General features: G+C 44.5%; 1 protein-coding gene across 8 annotated transcripts in view; it reads right to left on the minus strand.

Moving 5' to 3' along the window:
• The window catches only part of tnrc6c (trinucleotide repeat containing adaptor 6C), a 135,892-nt gene extending 114,346 nt beyond the window's left edge, over positions 1-21,546 (minus strand). For 6 of the 8 annotated variants that reach the window (XM_033044631.1, XM_033044627.1, XM_033044630.1 and 3 more), the window contains exon 1: positions 21,008-21,545. The gene's annotated coding sequence lies outside the window, so the exon portion shown is untranslated. Of the gene's footprint in view, positions 1-21,007 lie in introns of all 8 variants that reach the window. The other 2 variants (XM_033044629.1, XM_033044628.1) reach the window with 1 other exon arrangement.
• Between the last annotated feature and the right edge of the window lie 4,128 nt (positions 21,547-25,674).

A 25,674-nucleotide genomic window follows, 5' to 3' on the forward strand; every position in this document is an offset into this window, starting at 1 on the left:
CTGCATTCTGCCAATTTTCTCGATACGTGACTAAAATAACCAACACCAAAAGAGCAATACAGCACAGAAGCAGATGCAACTTGTCCATACTGACCAAAGTTGCTTTTCTGAACTGATCCCACCTGCCTGTGCCTGGTCCTCCTAATCTTCCGTCTAGTTTAGTTTATTATTGTCACATGTCGTGGCTATCCCTCGAGGATCGTGCATGATGGTCTACGTTCTGTTGTTTTTATGGACTCTCAGGTGGCTTCCGAGTCCAATCCTGAGAGTCCATAAAAACTGAGAAAAGTTCTTCTGCATTCAGGACAGGTAATTCTAGATGGTTGTTGCTGCCTCTCTTTCTGTTTTCTTCTCTTTTCTTCTAATTATGCGCATCTCTTGGCTTCGAAGGTCGCTGTTCCTTCTTGGATGATGGTTCGCCAGAGTTTCCTGTCCTTGGCATTGGTTTCCCAATTGTCGATGTCGATTTCACATTTCTTCATGCTGTCTTTGAATCTCTTGGGTAGACAAAAATGCTGGAGAAACTCAGCGGGTGCAGCAGCATCTATGGAGCGAAGGAAATAGGCAACGTTTCGGGGTGCCTACTTTGAATCTCTTCTTTTGTCAGCCTCTTTTACGGTTGCCTTCTTTAAGCTGGGAGTAGAAGGTTTGCTTTGGTAGACGCTCGTCTTCCATCCGAACAACATCTTAGTTGGTTCTTGATGACAAAGATTTTGATGCTAGATGTTTTTGCTTCACTCAGCATGCTGACGTTGGTTCTTCAGTCTTCCCAGCTGATAATTAAGCTCCTACAAAGACATCACTGATGGAACTTTTCAAGCGTTTTCAGATGGCGTCGGTATGTTGTCCAGGTTTCTGATGCATACAGAAGCGTTGGAATCACCTTATACACTAACATTTTGGTGTCTGTTCGGATGTCACGATTTTAAAGACTCGTTCGAAGACGTCCAAAAGCTGTTCCAGCACACTTAAGACGATGTTGGATCTCTTTATCAAGATAATGATCTTGTAGTCGTTGGGAACAGAGGAAAGGACATCGTCAAGTTGGGCGTAGAAGTTCTCCTTTACTTAGTCTTCAATGTCCAGAGTTGGAGCATAGGGGCTGATGATGGTGGTGTATTGGTTCCTGACGAGCTGGATTCGTAGAGTCATAAGACGTTCGTTGATTCCCAGTGGTTGCTCTGTCAGCTTCTGAAGTAGGCCGTTTCGGATGGCAAAACCTACTCCGTGGATCCTCGGTTGTTTAGGATCAAGACCTTTCCAGAAAAAGGTGTATTGACCTTGTTCTTCCTTTAGTTGCCCTTCTCCAGCTCTGCGGGTCTCACTCAGAGCAATGATGTCAAAGCTGAATTTTCGGAGTTCCCGAGCAACAAAGGCAGCTCTTCTCTCTGGTTGGTCTGAGTTTGGGTTGTCCATCAGAGTTCAAATATACCAAGTTCCGAGTTTCGTAGTTTCGCTTCTTGATGGTTTTCGACCGAATGATGGTGATCCCTCTGGATGCGGCTTTCCAGACAGTACGAGGCGAAGCAGACTATTTTTAGGGCACCTTTTCTTCCCAGTTCAGGGTGAGCAGAGTGGATCCTAAATAGGACTGCTCAGACATGAATACTGCTACCGAACAACTTTCCCCCTTATGTCCATAGTTGAGCGATTGAATCAAGTATTCACCGCTTCCGTGCCGGTTCTTGACTAGGAGCTTCCAGCCATCACGTGGCCTGCTCCCGTCGCCATTCCCCGAAAGTCTTGAGAAGTTTTGTGCTTCTCACAGAACGAAGACGCCTGTGCGTGTTTTGTCACATGTACTGATGTACATGTTAAAAGGATTTATTTACATGATATCCAGTCAAAGAAATTATAAATGATTACAATCAAGCTGTTCAGTGCACAGAGAAAGGATAAAGGGTGGAACATAGTGTAAGATAAATAAAGTCCGATTAAAAGTAGTTGAAAGGTCTCCAGAGGTAATTGGTAGGTCAGGATCGCACTCTAGCTGATGAGGTCATTCAGTTGGCTGATAACAGCTGGGAAGAAACTGTCCCTGAATCTGCATTTGCAAACTTCTGTACTGCTTATCTGATGGGAGAGCAGAGAAGAAGTGTCCGGGTGAGATTGGTCCTTGATTTGGCAGGTGTCCATGTATTTGGCCCAGTGAGTTTTAAATTTCATAATTTTATCTACCTCTACCACCTCTCCAGGAATCTCACTCCATGTATGCACCACCATACGTGGAAAATGATGTCCCTCAACCCTCTAAAATATTTCCCCTCTCACCTTAAAGCTATGCCCTGTAGTTTTAGATTTTCGCAGCCTGGGGAAAAGACTATCAACTTCATCTATGCCCCTCATGTTTATATACCTCCAAGATCACTACATTCAAGGGAAACGTAATTAGATTAGATTAGATTAGATTTCCTTTATTGTCATTCAGACCTTTCGGTCTGAACGAAATGCTGTTGCCTGCAGCCATACATGTAATAATAACAACACACAATAAACACAAATTAACATCCACCACAGTGAGTTCACCAAACACCTCCTCACTGTGATGGAGGCAAAAGTCTTAGAGTTACTGTCTCTTCCCTCCTCTTCTCCCTCTGCGCCGAGGCGATACCCCACCGGGCGATGGTATCAGTCCTGCGGTTCAAGCTCCGCGGCCCGGGGGCGGTCGAAGCTGCCGCCCTCCAGTCCAGCGGACGCAGCTGTTGCAACGGGAGCTCCGGAAAACAGGCACCAGCCTGTGACCTGCGAGCTCCCGACATTGTCATCCACTGGCCCGCGGCCGAGCCCCGGATCCAGGTCGCCGCCGCCAGAACGCCGCCTCAGCCACCGGAGCACCGTCTCCGCCCCGCACCGGGCCGCCCACACGGCAGCGTCTCAGCCCCGCACCGGGCTGCCCCCACCGGAGCGCCTTCCAGCCGGGAGCCGGTCCGCCCTCACCGGAGTGCCTTCCAGCCGGTAGCCAGGCCACCCACACGGCAGCGTCTCAGCCCCGCACCGGGGCTGCCCCCACGGGAGCGCCTTCCAGCCGGGACCCAGGCCGCTCACACGGGAGCGCCTTCCAGCCGGTAGCCGTGCCGCCCGCACGGGAATGTCTCAGCCCCACGCCATCCGCCCTCACCGGAGTGCCGAGTCGTGCCGCTACCCGGACGTCGCCACAGCTCGAAGACGGCCAGCCTCGCATTGGTGAGTCCTGGTTGGCTCTACCTCCGGACCCTCGAGGTCGGTCGCAGGTTGGAGGCCGCCAGCTCCGCCATTAGGCCTCAGCGCAGACGGGGGAAGAGAAGGGGGATACGACAAAAAAGTCGCATTCCCTCGAAGGGAGAGACAGAAAGCCCTGTTTCACCCCCCCCCCCCCACACACATAACACCACCTAATAACCAAAAAATGTACTAAACTAGACAAAAAAAAAAAACACAAAAAAGTAAAAACAGACAGACTGCAGGCGAGCCACAGCCGTATCACAGCGCCGCCACTTCCGGAAGAAGCCACAAAATTAATCAGAAGTAGAGGACGCCAACTTTGAAAATTAAGTGCCAAAATATGGCAGCTGGCACAGATAATGCAGAGAAAACCAGGAGGGCAAAGACCTAATTAAATCTAATTTTGTTAATGGCTGTCAAAAATCACACTGTCAAAATGGCACCACATATGACACAGAATTGGATAAATGCATTTAAAACAGAACACTTTGGGTTGCTTGTAGACATACCTAAGAATCTCACAACCAATTAAAATCTTTAGGTATAGTCATTGTTATCAAGTACAAAACATGGTAGTCAACTATTATTCCCTACAAAGAGCAATGCAATGCAAGATAATTAGATAATTAGGTTTTACTGTGAGATATTTACTGATAAAGCATTAGAATTAATTTATTATTCTTCTACATAATGTAATGGCATTTTGGTAGCTATTTGAAAGGCTAGATAGGGTCTCAGACGAATGACAACAGATATACCACAGTACCACTGACAGTTCAGTGTTTCCACAGTATTGCAAGACAAAAAAAAATTCTTCCAGTGGCATTAAAAATACAAAACTGACAAACCCAGAATATCAAAGTTCATTGCTAGATCTGAAGAAACAAAAGAAAATGCCAAACAATTAATAAATAGCAACTGAATACGTAAAAAATATATATTTTAAATGAGATAAGCCTCATCTCAATCATTCCCTCGCTACTGATATCAATCACGGAATAGAACAGGTAACAAAAGAATCAACATCAGTCGAGTTTTGTGGAAATTGCAATGTAAATTTTAAGAGGCTGTGATATACATGGATTCATGGCAATAGTTGCTAAGTTGTTTATTTTTCCCTATTTCCCCCTCCCACAGAACAACTTTATAATAACAAGAATCTCTATAATACTAAAAAGAGAGAGAGGTTGAAGGAGGGAGATGGGGTGGTTGGAGGAAGGAGATGCCCCCCACCCCCCCTAGGAATTGAAGAGGGAGAATGAAGAGGAGGAGGAGGGAGTGCTGGGGGATGAGGAAAAGTGAGCCGCGCCTGCGCAGTTGGGGGCTATGTGTGAGTGATGCAATATTGCGTTGGGGGAACGGTTGAGTGGTGGAATCTTGCGTTTGGGGAGCAGACACAATGGGATTTAACATTTAAATTTCAGGTTTTTTACAGAACGTTCATGTTTCAAATATTATAAACACAGTAAGAAAATCAGGTCAGATATCCCATTAAATACATTGAGGAACCAGCTGAATCCTTATATTTCTTTATTTTAGAAAGCTGAAGAGAAATCTGTAGTTTTACTTCCTGAAAGATTCAGGGAAGACGGATACCAGAGTTGCCTAGTCCACTCTTAAGTGAATGTGTTTTGGATGATCTGCTGGTCATTTATTGAGTTGCCCTCCATGTTTTAATTGAACACAGCCCATTACGGAATTGGTAAATTGACCCAAACTGGTTTATTCTGTTGTTGCCTAAATGAACTCACATTCTAAATCTTCAAGAAAACTGACACCAATACTGGTTCGAAACGTATGACCTCCAGTTAAACTTCAAGTTGCTACAAAATACATTGAAGTAACCCAGATGACTATTTAACAACGTAAATGTAAATCATTAACAGACAGTGATATTATAAAACTTAGAATTAAATTTGCTACTGCAAGTTTGTACTTCAAGTTAGTAAATACCAACTAGGGCAAAGAGCAGAATTTGTGGTTGTAAAGGGCCTGTTCCACTTAGGCGATTTTTTCAGCGACTGCCGGCAACTGTCACAGTCGTAGCAGGTCGCCGAAAAAGCAGCGACTGGACCCCCCCACGACAATGTCTACGACAAGCTACGACAACCTACCACTTAGTCGACGTCAAGCTACGGCAAGCGACCGACAACCTGCGACCCATTAGGACATCCACCTACCACAGGCGACAACCTACAACCACACAGGCGGCAACCAGTCAACCTACGACCTCACAGGCGACAACCAAAGTCAACATACGTCCACAAGCAACGACCCTGTCGGCGACAACTGAAGACAATTCAGTCGCCGTTACCTGTCGCCAGTTGATGTAGGTAGTCGCCAATGGAATTCACCGAAGTCAGCACCTGGCGACAACTAACGTCACCTGGCGACAACCAGAGTCATCCTTGTGACAACCTACGACAGCACCTATGACAGGAGAAGACAAGCTACGTCAAACCCACAGTCACCGAAAAGTTTTGAACATTTCAAAATCCAGCGTCGACCAGAAAAACATTACGATTCTTTAGGCGACTTGAGAAGACTACTCACAACCATACAGGCGTCACCCCATGACTATGTGGTGACAGCTTAGTCGCCTATCGTTGCCGGGGAAAAATCGCCTAAGTGGGACAGTGCCTTAACTTAATGAATTTCAAAAGTAATTCCCTGAATAATGTTGAATTAGCAGCTTTGAACAGCTAGTCTTGGCAAACAACTTAAGCATGATTAGCAATGTTTCGAGCCAAAATAATCCATCTTTATGGACATTCACATTTTCTTCTTTAGTTTGCAGTTATTAGGTTGTGAAATGCCAAGTCAGTAAGCGAATCACAAAGCTTTTTAAAAATCTTTAATTGTAAATGTATCTCTTACACAAGGTTTTCTTCTCTCCATTCACTGACACGATCTTCACAATTAAATGAGAACCTCCATGCTCTGCCTGTTAAGGAGTGACATAACCATAATTTAACGTCTAATTTAGCTGTTTACAAGTTAACTTCACTGCCATTAGCCCCAACTTATACTGTATTAGACGAAAACTATTATAAATGCCTGGATTCAACTCAAAAGCAGACCTCTAAACTATATGGAGATCAGCAGAACAGTTACAGGAATTTTTAAACAAACTTTGCCGACAACCCTTTACGCTAATTTTATAGATCACTGTTCCTAACACAAAAAGAACAAATGGCTTAAATGGTTAAGAACCAGAGAGTGAAATGGTTGCTGAGACCAGAAACAACCTATTTTTTACTACCAGGATAAAGAAATAAAATGTTCTGTAATACATTTCATCAATCTGCCTTAGCATATATTTAAAGAACCTTTACCCATTCAATGTGCATTAACAGGAATACCCAAGTGTGACCTAGCCCCTGTGAGCCTTTGAAGCAGCTAAAGTAAGCTTTAGCAAACCACAGAATAAGCTAGTTCAAAGTATCAAAGGTATTTTATTGGTCACATTCACCTAGGTGTAGTGAAGTGAAATGCTTCTTGCCATTTTGCAGCACATAAAGAAGGAATACAGACATAACATTAATAAGAGTTTTAAACATAAAGAACATCCCCCCACAATGGTTCCCATTATGAGGGAAGGCACAAAGTCCAGTCCCCAACCCCAGTTCACCCATAGTCGGGCCTATTGAGGCCTCCACAGTTGCCTCTACGGAGGCCCGATTGTCCAGGCCGTTCTCGCCGGGTGATGTTGCTCCGGCGTCGGGAGAGTCCTCTCAGCGGCTTGGGAACCCTGGAACGGCCGCTTCTGTACTGGAGGCCGCGGCTTCCAAAGCCAACAAGGCCGCGCCGGTTGGAGCTCCACCACTGGCGATCTCATCTAGAGATCCCAGGCTCCCGGTGTAAAGTTAGCATTAGGTCACAAGCAACTCCTTATATTTGAAGACTAGTTTGGGAAGACCAGGGGACATCAAGCACTGAGTTACTAACCTTCCAGTAGCAACATGTGTTTTCTTAGCATCTGTAGATGGTCCATGCATGCAACCAATAATATAGCTACCTCTGTGCCACTAACCACGCCTTAGTTATCAAGTATAATAACTCTCTCTCTATCTCTCTCACGCCCTCTTGGTTCCAGCACGGTTATAGATTGCTAGTAGTCAGTGCTGGAATGTGTTTAACCTGAGTGCTCATTAAACAATAAGTAAAGTTACAAGTGTGTCAGACTTAACTTCTTTACAGCATCCAACATAGAGAAGGCTATATTGTACAGAAAGAAGCCTACAAGACGTTATGATGAAACGAGCCAAACAAAACACGCTGCATCTCTTTTCAGACCTGCTTAACAAGTCTGAAAACCAGAAGTAGATGAACAATGTTCTTATTCTTACCCAGCTGCAACAAAGGCAGCACATGGTGGCATCAAGACTATAGCTGTGCAAGGATGATCTAACAAGGAGGGTGCTTCTCATCACCAGGCAAGCAACATCTTGGTTCTGGTAATTAGTCATTCTGACAAGTAATCTTTACTAGGGCTTGAGGAACAATCCTAGAGGATTCTCTATGTACCTTACAACAAAGGACCAAGGTCATTCCATGCAAACCAATACCTTTAACTTTATTCAGAAAATATGCAAACATAATGCAGGCATTCTTCTGCACGAGGTGTACATAGAACTGCACAGCTGAGCTGAAAGAAATGTTTTACAGCAACGTAGCCAGGTGCATGGTTTACAATACCAGGCAAAAACATTTCCACCATTGCATTGATGGTTATTCCAGTATTCGACAGAAGGTATATTCAAGCACAAATCCATTCTTTGATTTTGAATGCAGCAACATAAATAGGGATGGAATTAAGATTTAAGGTAGACACAAAATGCTGGAGTAACTCAGCGGGACAGGTAGCATCTCTGGAAAGTAGGAATGGGTGATGTTTCGGGTCGAGACCCTTCTTCAGACTGAGATTCAGGCACAAGATTTAGGTCCAGCTCTATTTTACCCTGACTTAGAAACCCCCACCTCCCTTTTAGACATATTAAATATGAAGTATTTTAATTCCTCCAAGTAAGAAAGCTTCATGATTGAAAACATGCAATGATAAACATTATATATTGTCACACAAAAATTGATAAGAGATTAAAGTACAACTGATCATAAACACTGCTCCATGCATTCATTTTCACAACTATGAAATAAGGTAACTTAAACTTGGCAAATCTTTACCAAGTATTCTTATGGCTCATTTTCAAAAATATTGGACGTGTGAAAGCATAATAGCTCAGATCCTATTGAAATATCTTCTGATTACATTAATTTACCTACTGGGCATTTGACAGCAGATTCTTATATTGTTTACAAAAGAGAGCAGTACTGCCTGACCCAACGAACAAAGCCACAACATAATGCGTAGGGCTGTGGTGGGGTAGTTAAATTGTTGGAAAAATAATCTGGAAGTTTGAATTAACAATACAGAGATCAGAGACCAAACCCCCACCATGACAGCTGTGGAATTTGAACTTAAGAATCTATATTTCTGGAAAAAAAGTAATTATTAATGATGACATAGTACCAGGTTGTTATACAAAACACATCTAGTTTACCAATAACAAGCCGGAAATCTGTGATCTTAACCTTTAACTGGCCTAAATGTGACTTCAAAAGTGCTGGAGGAACTCAGTGGAGTCTGTGTAGGGAAATGGACTGACAACCTTTCCGGTCAGGAACCTCCTTCTATCTAAGGTAGACACAAAGTGCTGGAGTAACTCAGCGGGACAGGCAGCATCTCTGGAGAGAAGGAATGGGTGATATTTCGGGACGAGACCCTTCTTCAGACCCATCGTCTATCTTATCAATATGGCCATCTAATTTAGTTATCTATTAAAATGCCATCTTAAATGGTCTAGCAAAATAATCAGTTCATGGTTATTTAATGCTGGCCTTGCCAGTAACACTCAGATTGTGGAAAATTAATAGATAACTCTGCCCAGTGTAGGATTTCTCAAGGATACACACTAGCCTGGTGGACTGTGCTAAATTTTTATTTCATTTTATGCAAGAAAGAATATTGCAATAGTTCTCTACATTCCATTCTTTGGAGGGGTGGAGAGAGGATGGGGTTACAAGTACTAGAAAGTTTCAACAATTTGATGTAGACCAAAAAGTTTGCCTTATAAATCTTCCACATAGGTTTACAGGAATAAATAGTGAAAGACTACATCCACTTGAAGAATTGCTTACAAATCCCAGAGCAATGATACCAAAACAAAAACAAAAAAGACAGGTTAGAGAGTTTGATAGATCATAATGCTTTATCCAACATTTGAAGGCTTGGATGAGATTCTGATGCAATTTTTATGATTTTTGCAAGAATCATTTCCTTCTTCATTCAAGTCTGTAAAGCAAGTCCACAGTGAAGAACGGAAAAGACAAAGTATGTGTTTTTTAGCATGTTTAATGAAGATATGATATTAACAAAAATTAACTATGGAAAGTCTCACTTAAAAGCTAACATCAATGGATCCTCAATATGTTATGCTCTGTTCCACTATGTGGATTCCACTAATGATTCAAGACAATGCAAGGATTAAGGCACATGTATTATAGTATGACTGGTATAATCAAATGTTTCAGTTTCCGTTTAGGTTTATTGTCACGTGTACCGAGGTGTGTTTTGTTGCGTGCTACCCAGTCAGCAGAAAGACAATACATGATTACAATCGATCCATTTACAGTCTATAGATACACAATAAGGAAAAGACATGTAGTGCAAGGTAAACCCAGCAAAGTCCAATCAAGGATAGTCCAAAGGTCACCAAAGAGGTAGATAGTAGTTCAGCACTGCTCTCTGATTGAGGTAGGATGATTCAGTTACCTGATAACAGCTGGGAAGAAACTGTCCCTGAATCTGGAGGTGTGCATTTTCACACTTCTATACAGTGCATTCAGAATGTATTCAGACACCTTCATTTTTTCACATTTTGTTACGTTACAGCCTTATTCTAAAATGGATTAAATTATTTTCTTTTTTTATCATCAATCTGCTCAAAATACCCCATAATAAAAAAGCGAAAACAGGAGTTTAGAATTTTTTGCAAAGTAATTAAAAATAAATAACTGAAATATCACATTTACATAACTATTCAGGCCCTTCACTCAGTACTTTGTTGAGGCACCTTTGGCAGCGATTACAGCCTCAAGTCTTCTTGGGTATGATACTACAAAGCTTGGTACACCTGTATTTGGCTAATTTCTCCCATTCTTCTCTGCAGATCCTCTCAAGGTCTGTCATGGTGGATGGGGAGTGTCGATGCAGTTATTTTCAGGTCCCTCCAGAGATGTTCGATTGGGTTCAAGTCCGGGCTCTGGCGGGCCACTCAAGGACATTCAGACTTGTCACTCCTGCGTTGTCTTGGCTGTGTGCTTTGGGTCGTTGTCCTGTTGGAAGATGAACCTCTGCCCCAGTCTGAGGTCCAGAATGCTATGGAGCAGGTTTTCATCAAGGATCTCTCTGTACTTTGCTCCGTTCATCTTTCCCTCGATCCTGACGAGTCTCCCAGTTCCTGCCACTGAAAAATATCCCCACATCATGATGCTGCCACCACCACGCTTCACCATAGGTATGGTATTGGCCAGGTTATGAGCGGTGCCTGGTTTTCTCCCGACGTGACGCTTGGCATTCAGACCAAGGTCAAGCTTGGTTTCATCAGACCAGAGAATTTTGTTTCTCATGGCCTGAGAGTCCTTTAGGTGCCTTTTGGCAAACTCCAATCGGGTGTCATGTGCCTTTTACGAAGGAGTGGCTTCTGTCTCGCCATAAAGGCCTGATTGGTGGAGTGCTGCATATGTAGTTGTCCTTCTGGAAGGTTCACCCATCTCCACAGAGGATCTCTGGAGCTCCGTCAGAGTGACCATCAGGTTCTTGGTCACCTCCCTGACCAAGGCCCTTCTTCCCCGATTGCTCAGTTTGGCCGGGAGGCCAGCTCTATGAAGAGTCCTGGTGGTTCTAAAGTTCTTCCATTTAAGAATGACAGAGGCCACTGTGCTCTTCGGGACCTGCAATGCTGCAGAAATTGTTTTATACCCTTCCCCAGATCTGTGTCTCGACACAATCCTGTCTCTGAGGTCTACGGCCAATTCCTTTATCTTCATGGCTTGGTTTTTGCTCTGACATGCACTGTCAACTATGGGACCTTATATAGACAGGTGTGTGTGCCTTTCCAAATCATGTCCAATCAATTTAATTTAGCACTGGTGGACTCCAAGTTGTAGAAACATCTCAAGGATAATCAATGGAAACAGGATGAACCTAAGCAAAGGGTCTGAATACTTATGTAAATGTGATATTTCAGTTATTTCTTTTTAATTACTTTGCAAAAATTTCGAAACACCTATTTTTGCTTCTTCATTCTGGGGTATTGTGTGTAGATAGATGATAAAAAAAAGAATTTAATCAATTTTAAAATAATGCTGTAATGTAACAAAATGTGGAAAAAGTGAAGGGGTCTGAATACTTTCTGACTGCACTGTACCTTTTGCCTGATGGGAGAAGGGCGAAGAGGGAGTGGCCAGGGTGTGATTCATCCTTGATTATGCTGCTGGCCTTACCGAACACCATAGAGTCAATAGATGGGAGGTTGGTTTGTATGATGGTCTGGGCTGCATCCACAATTCGCTGTAATTTCTCATGGTCTTGGATGGAGCTGAATGTGTATCACATTTGCCATTCCAACTTGTCAAGAATTCAATCTACTGTCCTATCACAATTACATCATACAGATTTATGCAATGCAAATTAACAATATTTCCTATGAATCAGTTATGAAAACATTAAAAGAACACCTGCAGTTAAATTACAGTTCAGTATAATTTTCTCAAGAGCAGTTAGAAGTGGGCAACACTGTCTCACTAACCCCCACATCTGCTGAGTAAATATTAGGTACAAGCTCAAAACCAGGCCAACAACTTCCATTTTCCTTCCTAAAGGAAGGGGGGGTGAGGGGGGGGGGGTGAGGGGGGGGGGGGGGTGGGGGGGGGGGGGTGAGGGGGGGGGGGTGAGGGGGGGGGGTGAGGGGGGGGGGTGAGGGGGGGGGGTGAGGGGGGGGGTGAGGGAGATGGATCGGGGAGAGAGGGCGAAGAGGTAGGGGCAGGGGGAGAGGGAGTGGATGGAGAGAGAAGGAGGAAGGGGCGGGAGATGAGGGGGGTGTGGGGGAGAGGAGGGGGAGGAATGGAGCGGGCTGCTCGGACGGGGCCGACTGCGAAACAGCAGCTAGCCTCGGCAGCTCTCTCGACCTCGGGTGGCGTGGAGAGCCTCGGCAGCTCTCGCGTGTCCCTGCGATCAACGTAGGAATTGCAGGTTTCCCCAGAGGGAGTAATGGCCACCTTCTCATCGCGTGCCCCGCCATGTTCTACCATCGGGTGGGGAAGACGGAGTGGATTCAGATGCAAGCCGGTGGCCTCCGGTGATGGCGATGAGATCCCTTAATTCTACCACAATCTCGCTTTGGTTACTCTGTGTTGGATATCATTTTTCAAGTCCTTTTACTCATTCTCCAAGGTGTCCCAAAATGCACCAAAGACACAGATTGCATCTTTGAGTGATGGGCCATTATGTTTCTATGAGATCTTTCACATCCCCTTAAATTAGATTTACAAATTGATGTTCAGCGCTAATACCAAAGCAGCATATTACTACAATAATGAAGATTTAGCTTTTCATATCACTTTTCACTTTGATCACTTCAGCTTGTTAGTTAATGCAGAAGTGCCCATCTTCTGGTAAACGGTCTAGTTAAGGTTGGATGTACCAAATGTGAAATAGTAACCACGCTGTTTTAAGTAACCAAATCAGAATCTTATTTTAACTTAGGCCATAAACAACTGCTATTTCAATGCACCGAAGCACATGCAACCATCTAATGTGATCCCTATCTATAGGGATAGCCATCCAATTTCTCTCTACTAACACTACTGGAGCTGGTCCTCACCCTTAACAACTTCTCATTCGACTCCTCGCACTTCCTCCACATCAAAGACGTAGTTATAGGCACCCACATGGGGCTCAGCTTTGCCTGACTTTGTATGGTACGTTGAACAATCCCTGTTCCAGGCGTACACCGGCCCTATTCCCGAACTCTATCTCCGATACATTGACGATTGCATGACAACTTACATTGACGGTGCTACCTCCTGCATGGACCCATGGACTTCATTAAAACTTCACCACCAATTTCCATCCTAGACTCAAATTCACTTGGACCATCTTTGACACTTTCCTCCCCTTTCTTGTCTCAGTCTCCCTCACTGGAGGTAGACTATTGACTGATGTCTATTACAAACCCACTGACTCTCACAACTATGTCGACTACACTTTTACCCACCCTGCTTCCTGCAAAGACTCTATCCCCTACTCCCAAATACTCCATCTATGCCGCACCTGCGCCCAAGATGAGATGTTCCATACCAGGACATCCGAGATGTCCTAATTCTTTAGGGAATGGTGGTTCCCCTCTCTCATCGTAGACAAGGCCCTCACACGTGTCTCCTTGGCATCCTGCAGCTCCGCCCTTGCTCCCCTTCGTCGCAACAGAGGCAGAGTCCTGTGCAGGAAAGAACTGCAGATGCTGGTTTAAATCGAAGTTGGACACAAAATGCTGGAGTAACTCAGCGGGTCAGGCAGCATCTGTGGAGAGAAGGAATGGGTGACGTTTCGGATCAAGACGCTTCTTCAGACAGAGACAGAGTCCTTATCCTTTCACCACATCAGCCGTCGCATAAAACAGATGCAACTAAATTTAAAGTAGCTCTTTCTTCCTAATAACCCTTTCTGGCTTAAGTCCTCCCTCCACCACCTCCAGTTTAAATTCCAGTTGGAATATTTTGGAGGACCAAGAAACCAAGAACCAAGAACATGTAATTATCCGACACACTTTCGCATCCTCCAACAAGATCCCACCACTAATCACATCTTCCCATCTCTACGCCTTTCTGCTTTCGGCAGAGACCGGTCGCTCTGCAACACCCTGGTTAACTCATCCCTTCCCACCCAAGCCAACCCGTCCCTAGGTACCTTCTCCTGCAACCACAGGAGATGAAACATCTGTGAGTGGTTTGTGGATAAACTCTCGACAGCTGATGATGTGGAGAAGCTGACTGCACTGAAGTTCCGCGGAGACCTGGCATTCAAGCGGCAGAATTATCAGAAAGCATTACGAGAATACACCAATAGCCTGGCTCTTGTTCCAGACACAAACATAGCTCTCCCCTCAACTCTGTCCAGGGACCCAACAGTCCTTTCAGGTTTCGCAGAGGTACATTCAGAGACAAAATGTAGACTTAGCGATTGTTTCGCTGAACACCTTTGTTCAGTCCGCCTGGACTTATCTGATCTCCCAGTTACTTTAATGCTTTAAATCTCCTTCCCATTCCCACACTGACCTTTCTGTCCTAGGCCTCCACCATTGTCAGAGTGAGACAAGACGCAAACTGGAGGAACTGCATCTCATATTTTGCTTGGGCAGTTTACAACCCAGTGGTATGAACCTTGATTTCTCTAATTTCAAGTAACACCGGCATTCCCGCTTTCTCCATCCCTCCCCCACCCAAATCGTACCAACTTCTCGTTTTCACCCAACAAACAGCTAATGATGGCCCGTTTCCTTTATCATCGTTACTTTTTTGCATATCTTTCATTAATTTCTCTCTACATCTATATTTCTCTACATCATCTATATCTCGTTTCCCTTTCACGTGACTTTCAGTCTGAAGAAGGGTCTCGTCCCGAAAAGTCACCCATTCCTTCTGTCCGGAAATGCTGCCCGCCCGCTGAGTTACTCCAGCTTTTTGTCTATCTTCCATCTATCGCGAAAACTAATTACACCTGCAAGACCTCTTCTGCATGATTTCATGTGGCACCAATAATGGTTAAATACTGTGAAAATGGAACAGTAAAACATCATGTTAATTACATGCGTGACAAACCTGTTAACTTACAGGTTACTGCACAGAGGTCTTCCAGAGAGTAATAAAGTTGGCATCCCACTGTGTATTCTGTATATGAAAATATATTTTAAAAAGACCTAGAGCGTAAATACACAATCTTGCAATGATGCTGTGTCAACTCGATAATATTTTTATCATATTAGAATTGCTCAGTACATTTTTTAAAAGCACAAAAAAATTGTTTTTGAATATAATGGAGCAGATTTAAGTAAAACAAGAGAAGAATTCATGTTCTCTCTTTGTGAAATTTACATTGCTCCACTTCAAGAAATATTGTTGGGCAACAACCCTCACACTTAAGCAACTTTTTTCTTAAAAGCTGCAAATTTATTTGGGTATAACCTTGGTCTGTGACAACATTGGTTTATCTCAAAACAAACTAATGGTCTTAAACTACTGTGCAAGTGTGGATATAAAAGCAATAACAGGCACACATCTAAAAACAAAAGAATTGCGTCTACAGAATTGTTTCTCAACCTTTCACAGTCAAATGAGTAAATCTGTCATGTAGTAACTGTAGTAATGTGGAATGCACAATAGCAAATTGACACACAACAAATGGCTATAAACAGCTACGATGAATATCAAGTAATTGACAATGCTATTGTTGGTTGAGAAATAAATACTTCCGCCCTTCAAAACGCTACAATTGAATCTCTTATCTGTTTATGGCGTCTCAAATAATCTTTTTAATGCATTACCTGCATAGGAGAGCCCAGGATTCTTTCGATACTTCACAGGCAGTCACCCAAGATGTGGTGCTCAAAACTCTGCCACAGTTCTGGACAAATATTGATTCAAATGTGCCAGGCTGAGCTATGCCTGATGGAAATGGACTTTCTGTTTCCATCGAGGAGTTTACACAATTACCCTATTGCAAGCATCCACTTGCAACTTTGTGCCTCAATAAATCTGGAGCAAACAATGCTATTTGTTATCAACATAATCTCTCAAGTGATACAGGTCTGCCACCGATTTTCCAGCACCCTTGGTTCCAGAGCCTTTCTGGATTGACCAATTTGCCGGACCAGAGGTCATGGCCTCCAAGAAATGTCCAATGGTACTGGAACAGTCCGCTTAGGCTGCCGGGGTATTAAGATACCAGCCCACAAAGTCGGCTATGGAAACGGATCTGCCGTCTCCAGCTGGGCCGGGCCAGAGTTCCAGTGACCTGACCGCAGGGGGCAGATTCAACCCGACGAACAGTACGGAAGTCCCAATGAGGTAGAGATAGGCCTCCTCACCCGGCCTAAGCGCTACATTTTCAGGGGGAAAACGGTGGTGGATCTGTATATACTGTTGATTGCTGGAATATTAATTAATTTGACGGCAAAAGACCACTGAAAAAAAACAAATTTCCTTTGAGATGCAACAGAGATCAAAGATTACCATTTGCGAGGTAAGCTGCTCAAAAGTAGTCATTCTAAAGTCTATACCACTATTTATGAAGGTCCACAACATTTTTAGCTATAGATATCACCACCCCCAAACATCACTCTTCTTCCATCTATTCTTCCTGCTGTGCACCAATAAATAATACATTAAACAATAAAATATCCTTGAAATAGTCATACCTGCCATACCTTCTGCTCAATTCACCTTCCGAGACAGAACAAAGTGTTCTCATGGTCCTCGCCCTTCAACCCACCAGTCTCCACACCCATCATATAATTTCTTGATACTACCACCACGTTGAACATGATCCCACCACTAGTTCCATCTTCTTGTCACCACCTCTTTCTGCTTTGTAAAAAACGCTCCCCCACCCCCCACCCCCCATAACTCCTTGTTTCACTGATCCCTTCCTATCCAATCCGTCTCTTCACTAGGTACTTTCCCCTCCAACTGCAAGAAATGCACCACCTCCTCTCTCCATTCCATCCAGGGTTTCCAGCAGCCCTTCCAGATTAGACAGAGGTTCATGTGCACCTCTTCAAACCTCATCTACTGCATTCAGTGGTCCCAATGTGACTTCCTTGAGATCAGCGAGACCAAGCATAGACTAGATGACTGATTGATAAACACATGCTCTGCAGCCAAGGCCTGCTGTATGTCCTGTTGCTAACCATTCCTCCCTTTCTCCCACCAATCCCCTCCCCCCCGAAACCATGCTCATTTCCCTTCCTCGTACAATTATCTCTCTTCTAAGCCTCCCAATTTTCCTCTTACCCCCCCCCCCCCCACCCCCACCCAGATCCCTCCCGCCGCTTTACCTTTCATTCCTCTCCATATACAACACCCTTTTGTCTACCATTCACTTCTAATCTTCATCACTGAATCCACTAATTTGCCAATGAAGCCCCTCTTACCTCTATCCACCTATCACTTGCCAGGCTTTGTCCCACCCCCACTACTTTTCCAGTTTTCATTTTCCCCACCCTACTCCAGTCTGAAGGGTTGGGAAATTGGAGTTACATAGAAACATAGAAAATAGGTGCAGGAGGAGGCCATTCGGCCCTTCGAGCCAGAACCGCCATTCATTGTGATCATGGCTGATCGTCCCCAATCAATAACCCGTGCCTGCCTTCTCCCCATATCCCTTGATTCCACTAGCCCCTGGAGCTTTATCTAACTCTCTCCTAAATCCATCCAGTGATTTGGCCTCCACTGCCCTCTGTGGCAGGGAATTCCACAAATTCACAATTCTCTGGGTGAAAAAGTTTTTTCTCACCTCAGTCTTAAATGGCCTCCCCTTTATTCTAAGACTGTGGCCCCTGGTTCTGGACTTGCCCAACATTGGGAACATTTTTCCTGCATTTAGCTTGTCCAGTCCTTTAATAAGTTTCTATAAGATCCCCCTCATCCTTCTAAACTCGAGTGAATACAAGCCTAGTCTTTTCAATCTTTCCTCATATGACAGTCCCGCCATCCCAGGGATCAATCTCGTGAACCTACGCTGCACTGTCTCAATCACAAGGATGTCCTTCCTCAAATTAGGAGACCCAAACTGTACACAATACTCCAGGTGTGGTCTTACCAGAGCCCTATACAACTGCAGAAAAACCTCTTTACTCCTATACTGAAATCCTCTTGTTATGAAGGCCAACATTCCATTAGCTTTCTTCACTGCCTGCTGTACCTACACGCCAACTTTCAGTGACTGGTGTACAAGGACACCCAGGTCTCGCTGCACCTCCCCCTTACCTATCCTAATCCCATTGAGATAATTCAGTATCAATTGAAATTGGAGCAGTCAACATTCATACTATTGGGTTGTAAGGTACTCGAGCAGAATGAGGCGCTATTCCACCAAAACATTGCCTCTCCATTCTCTTCAATTTGCTGCCTGATCCGCTGTGTTCCTCCAACAGTTTGTTTTGCTCAAGATTTCAACAACTGCAGTTTGTGTCTCCATTGGACCTTCAATGCTGTATGTTAGCACCAACCACACCTGACATTACTGTTGGGCTGATAATGGGCAAGTTCCTCACCCTCCATCATCCAATTCATTTACTATTTAGGTTACAGATCGATTAATTTTCACATGCGTGGCTCGAGGCTAAGCATGTCTTAGTAGATGGTATGTTTATGGTGTTTTCCAACCTCACCCCATGCCCCCCACAAGATATAAAGACATTCTATACATTTTGAGTTTGATTCAAATAGCACCTGTTCAGCCAACATTGCAGTACAATATTTAATAATTGCCTTTAGGTATCATCCTTTAGGATTTATTAACACAAGTGCACCATAAAGTTGACAGTGTTGAAAAAGACTCCAAATTACTGTATTGCAATCAGCAATAGCTCATTTCAAGTTACTACATATGCATGACTGGAATCTCTGAAAATACTTAGAATATTACCAGTAATTTTAGAGTTAACACTATTTGAACCAAATGGGGATATTATTTCCACAAACTTCATTTGTGTTGCACAAAAACCAAAGCATAACACAGATCTTGTAAATCCAATTAACAGCAGCAAGAAAAACAGAGTTTCAAGAGTTAACAAGATTTGCAAAATGTTTTAGCAAGGGCCTCTGAAAATAATGTTGACAGCTACTGATTTACATTTAAAGAAAAACTCAAATACAGAAAGGGCACAATTTTTCTTTATAAGTATGGCACAAGTCAAACAATTTTTATTTTTCCTCCTTTCATCTTCCCTCGACACCGACTCGTTCCTGGATTGCCGTTACATGGCCACCAGGCACACTCTTTTATCGCACCCAATTATATGGTCAATATTTCTTTGCAAACCTTGTACGTGAATAACTCCGATTTTGCAACCAAGGCTGATACCTAAACCTGCACCAACAGATAGTGATCAGAATCGAGTCCTTTGACCAAATTTCCTTTCTATATTCACTTCAATAAGACATACAGAAGCAAATTAACCTGAGAAAATCAGTTAACTGAAAGCAAAGTGGATACTGAGCTTGGAACATTGCTAAGCTACATAATTCAACTACATGCTGAACCACTTGGGAAATAGTCTTTGCATAAATGAGACTTATTTCATACAACTCCTCACCTGCAAGTTTAAATTCTTGGAACAACTTCAAATTTGAAGTGGCATAATAGTTTTTTTTCCTGATTGATATGTCTATACATTCCTACACAGACCTAATTAAATGTCCTGTAAAATAGCTAACACTTTCTTTAATCTCTTTTTTACAACAATTTTTCAGGAAATTGTAACTCTATAAATATATTAGATTATTTGGATGTTCTGGCAATTTTCACAAAATGCATTAATTACATTACCTTGAATTCTTCAGAGACAAAATTTTAAGCACAAAAACATTTAGATTTAATAAAGATTTACTTCGGCTACACCAGATTAAAAAAATAATGCAAAATTTGGGGTCACAGAAATGCATTTATTTTCTCAACACTTCCTACAGAAGGAAAATATCTAATGACAATTGTAATAATGGTTGACGCCACTTGCATTTTAACAAATTGCTGCAGTGAATTAAAAACGCTAAATATAAAACATTCTGATACAGAACGTAGGCACATATTGATCTTACTGTGGGTTTTGCATGATTGTATGTTTTAATCGCTTATTTAATTATAACTGGAGCAACATTCAAAGCTGGAACAGGCACGACACCGCAGCCAATCTCAAAATGCACATTCCACCTCAGAAGCCATCAAAAATGATACAGTATGAGAGAGAGAGAGCGAGAGAGAGAGAACGAGAACGAGACAACGTGGGCAACGATCCAAAAATGCCAGCGCTTTGGCTCCACAACAGAAGCTAGCCAATACTCGAGCTCAGCACTAGGCTAAATAACAGAAATGCGATTACTACTGAATCGCCACAAATCCACGAAAACTTCAAAAACTGTCTACCCCCCTCCCCTGAATATCATATTTCCACTGTGAAATCACTGAATCAAAACGAGCATTGCAGAATTCCTGCCGTTTAATTTCACTGTCGCGGCTCGCAAGTCTGTGAAACAAGCTGCGGTATCTCATTAAGGTGTTCCTGTCATTTCATGGGTTTGACACTCGACCGGGAACCGATTTTTGGAGAAGGGTTCTGACCCGAAACGTCGCCTGTCCATTCCCGCCACAGATACAGCCTGACCCGCTGAGTTACTTTGTGTTTTGCAAACGATTTGTATCATCCGATCTACAGATTCCAAGACCTGACGGACTGAACCTGAATCATTAGCTCATCAGTAACACGGGAGAAGGTGCAACCCCCTTTCATAGCTATTCACAACCTACTCACCGGCTGAAAGACCGACGCAGGTCAAACCAAATTTACTCCCGACCACGCAATTCTTACAACCCTTCAAGTCAACCCGTGGCTCGTATGTGCGTTTGCGTGCATTTAAATGCAAGAAATAACGTGCGCAACACTCAAAATAAAGTCGAGGGTAGCCTGCTTACCTTTGAATTTCTTCCTGAGGCTCTTTGGCAGCTTTAAACTCGGGTTCTCTGGAAGGATCCGAGGGGAGGGGGGATAAGGTGACAAAAAGATCCTCCAAACCGTTAAATGGCTGAAGGTGTGGGAGAGCTGCGGCCGGTGGGCGGCCACGAACACCAACACACGGCGGGGGCACCAGCGCCGCCACCCGCCTCACTTCAGAGCAGCCCCAGCCCCCTCGACGGCACGATCAGCCCCTAGCAACGGCGCGGACGGCCAGCGTACCGCCGCGCACTACAAACCTCATCAATTTAAAGTGCAAAGAGAAGGGGGAAACATCCAACTACGGAGACGGAAAAAAAAAACAAACGCCGGAGGTGTGTGAAGTGGGGAGGGAAGGAAGGAAGGAGATAGGCGGGGGGAGGGTGGGAAAATTTGAGCCACTTTCACTCCCCCCGGGGGTTTAGTAAATTGTTGATAACGGTGCACCAGCAGCCATTTTGTTGTCACTGACAAGAACGGGCTAATCTTGCTGAGGAAACGACCTCTGACCTTGTCTGACGGTCACGTGATCACAACTCAACGTCACTCCTCCTCCTCCTCGCTCAACCGACCCGCCGCTCCGCGTTGCCACGGCGACCGTTCTGACCTATCGTTTGCGGCGCCGTTGCACCACGTGACAGCGACGCCGGGCAAACTCCTCCCTCCTCTCCCCCCCCCGCCATTGGCGCCCGTCACTCCGTGTCTTCGGGCGGGTTAGAGGGATCCGCTGTCTGAAAGTCGAGTAAGAAAGCAAAGCGAGGAAAGGCGCCAAAGACCCCATATTGCGACAGGTAAACACTCGAGGAGAAGGATGTGAGGGGAGAAGGTCATGAATTAAAATTAAAGCGATAAAAGTTTGGGAAACAAATCTCCTCAGAGATCCGCCTGACATGTCATCCAGGGTGCACGAATCCAACCAATCACGGCCAGCGCTGGGGGTCACGTGGCTGCCATGGCTCGTTGCTGTGGCAACCGTCTGCCCAATCATCTATAACTGCCAACCACAAACAAGCCTGTCCTTAACATATACAAATGACCTAGTAATTGTCAATTGTACATGATCTGATACAGCTCGACTTCATCTGCTTAATAGATACAAAGCTTATCTAATTTGACCTAGTGAAATAACCCAATCAAAATCAAATACATTATAGCTGAATCGGCACTCCACTGTGCTACAGCAGCTGCAAATATCATTGGGATGCACGGTTTCCATTTCATCCTCTGATCAAATCTCTCATAAACCACGCCTGAATCTGATTTTAAAAAACTCATTGCATTGTTTTTCCCAATTTTCAAACTTTGCATTGTTGGGTAATCTTTAGTTTCATTTCAAATCACTACTGCAACATTTACAGCAAAACACCAGCAATTCATTTGTAATGAAGAAGGGTCTCGACCCGAAACGTCACCCATTCCTTCTCTCCAGAGATGCTGCCTATCCCGCTGAGTTACTCCAGCATTTTGTGTCTGCATCTGCACTTCTTTCCTACACTGGCAATTAATTGTCAGCAATGAGATAATCCAGGAATTTAAGTTGTGATAATAGTTTCTTGAATTAAAAAAAATAACTAGACCAAGTGGGACCCGTTGGGTCCTGTGCCCTCAACGCGTGGGGGCGTAACACGCACACACTAACCACCCCCCTTGATATTATATTTATATTATTCATTCGCTCCTTTTACCCCATCCCCGCCCTACCCCCACACATAGCCCCTAACTCACAGGCGCGGCTAGAGAGGGAGAGGCAGGGGGTAGAGAGAGAGAGAGGGCAGAGAGAGAGAGAGAGGGCAGAGAGATAAGGCACAGAGAGAGGGCAGAGACAGATGGCAGAGACAGGGCAGAGACAGAGGGCAGAGACAGAGGGCAGAGACAGAGAGGGCTGAGGGAGAGGGCAGAGACAGAGGGAGAAGGCAGAGGCAGGGAGAGGGCAGTGGGCGGACGTGGATTTGAGGGAGGCCGCGGGGGCGGGCGTTGACCCGAGCAGCTGCCTCCCCACCAGGAGCCGAGCGAGGAGGTGGCCGGGCATCGACCAAAGGACTGCGAGTTCGGCAGCTTCAGTCCAGGGCCCGACTTCATCTCCAGCGGCATCTTTTGAATAACGGGGGGAGGGGGGAGTGAGGGGTTGGGTGGGTGACATCACTCGCAGCGCGTGGAAGATGGCGCCGAGCAGGACCATTGTGACATCATCAGCGAGAGCTTCTCGTTTAAATTCAAAGTCTTGTGATATTTTTTAACTTTTTCAGTAATAAGTCGAGAAATAAAGCATGACATTTTCAGATAAGGTGATTTGGACTCGACGGAAAAAATGTCAACCGGAATATGTAAATATTTTATCGTTACCACGTTGATTTTTCGTGAAGATGTAATAACACACACACATTCAAGATCAGTGTTTTAATAGTTACTATTTTGCGGGGGAGGGGGGGGGAGGGGGGTGGCCTGCGGCGTCACACACACACTAAACACCCCCCACATACACATACACTAACCACCCCCCCCCCCACACACAAACACTAACCACCCCCCCACACACACACACTAACCACCCCCTTTGATATTATATTAATATTATTAATTCGCTCTTTTTACCCCATCCCCCACCCTATCCACTCACGCATAGCCCCCAACTGCGCAGACGCACCTAGAGAGGGAGGAGGGTAGAGAGAGAGGGCAGAGACAGAGAGAGGGCAGAGACAGAGAGAGGGCAGAGACAGAGGCAGAGAGGGCAGACGCAGAGAGGGCAGCGACAGAGACAGAGAGAGGTCAGCGACAGAGGCCTGCGACAGAGACAGGGGGCAGACACAGAGACAGAGCGCAATGACAGGGCAGAGACAGAGGGTAGAGAGGGAGGGGGCACCACTCCACCATTGGTCCCAATACTCACCACTCCCTAGTGAAAGGGGGGGGAGAAAGAAAGGGAGGACCCGAGGAACGGAGCTAAAAGCTCGGCCGCTCCAGTACTGGGCACGACTTTCTCGTTCTTTCTGCGTCTTTTGAATAACCGGGGAGGGGGGGACGGGAGGGGTCGGGTGGGGGGTGACGTCACTCGCAGCGCATGGAAGAACGGCACGCGGAGCAGACCCATTGTGACCCATCAGCGAAAGGCAGTCGTTTTTAAATTCAAAGTTTTGTCATATTTTTAAACATTTTCAGTAATGTCAAGAAATAAAGCATGAAATTTTCAGATAAGTAGTTTTGGACTCCACAGGAAAAATGTCAACCGGAATATGTAAAAATCGTATCGTTACCGCATAGATTTTTCGCGAATATGTGATAACACACAAACATCCAAGATCATACTTTTAATAGTTACTAGACTAAGTGGGACCCGTTGGGTCCCAGCATCCCAGCTGGACCCCCAACGCAATATTCCACCTCTCCACCAATTCCAATATTGGTGGCCAGTGGAGGGGGGGGGGGCTTTCTGGAGAGCTAGTATGGGTGTTGTGGGCTGAAGGGATTGGTTTCCAAAGGGCTAGTATGGACATTGTGCGCCAAATGGATTTTTGGGCTGACGGTTGATTCACTTAAGCCTGTTGTGGCTGGCAGCTCACTCACGGCTGGTGGGCTGACAGTTGACTCACAGCTAGTCCTTGAAATCAAGCAGGGTGCAAGGCCACCAAATTCAAGTGCAGTTTCTTAGCACTTCTAGCAGAGTGCAAGGCCACCAAATTCAAGTGCAGTTTCATACCATTTCAAGCAGGGTGCAAGGTCACTAAAGTCAGCGAGTCGTGACCTCTCGCTCTTCCATCTTGCAGAGACTGAACCACGCCCACACTTCTGGGTTTTATAGTCCCTTCCCCCCTCCCACCAGAAGGAGCCTTCATGGTATGATTGACAGGAGAGAGAATCAACATTTTTAAAACACTAATAACTCTTATTTTTCATCGATGGGAAAAATCCTTGACACTGCTGAGCGGAGGGGGACTCTAAGGTGGCCAAAAATCACAGCCGTATATGGTAGCGTTTTTTTCTAAAATCAGTATAAAGCGCAAAATGGAAGTGGTCAAGATTAGACTTTTAATTATTTAGAAGGCAAGGCAACTTTAATTAGGCAAGGCAACTTTAATTAGGCAATGCAACTTCAATTAGGCAAGGCAACTTCAATTAGTCAAGGCAACTTTAATTAGGCAAGGCAACTTTAATTAGGCAAGGTCAACTTTAATTAGTCAACACAGCTTTAGCATTTCCAAACCAAAGGTAACACAGCTTTAGCATTTCCAAACCAAAGGCAACACAGCGTTAACATTTCCAAACCAAAGGCAACACATCTTCATAGAAAATAGGTGCAGGAGTAGGGCATTTGGCCCTTCGAACCTGCACCGCCATTCAATATGATCATGGCTGATCATCCAACTCAGTATCCTGTATCTGCCTTCTCTCCATACCCCCTGATCCCTTTAGCCACATGGCCCACATCTAACTGACCTCTTAAATATAGCCAATGAACTGGCCTCAACTACATTCTGTGGCAGAGAATTCCACTCTCTGTAAAAAATGTTTTTCTCATCTCAGTCCTAAAAGATTTCCCCTTTATCCTTAAACTGGGACCCCTTGTTCTGGACTTCCCCAACATCAGCAACAATCTTTCTGCATCTAGACTGTCCAACCCCTTAAGAATTTTGTAAGTTTCTATAAGATCCCC

This window comes from Amblyraja radiata, chromosome 26 (genome assembly GCF_010909765.2).
Source record: "Amblyraja radiata isolate CabotCenter1 chromosome 26, sAmbRad1.1.pri, whole genome shotgun sequence".
Lineage (NCBI taxonomy): Eukaryota > Metazoa > Chordata > Chondrichthyes > Rajiformes > Rajidae > Amblyraja > Amblyraja radiata.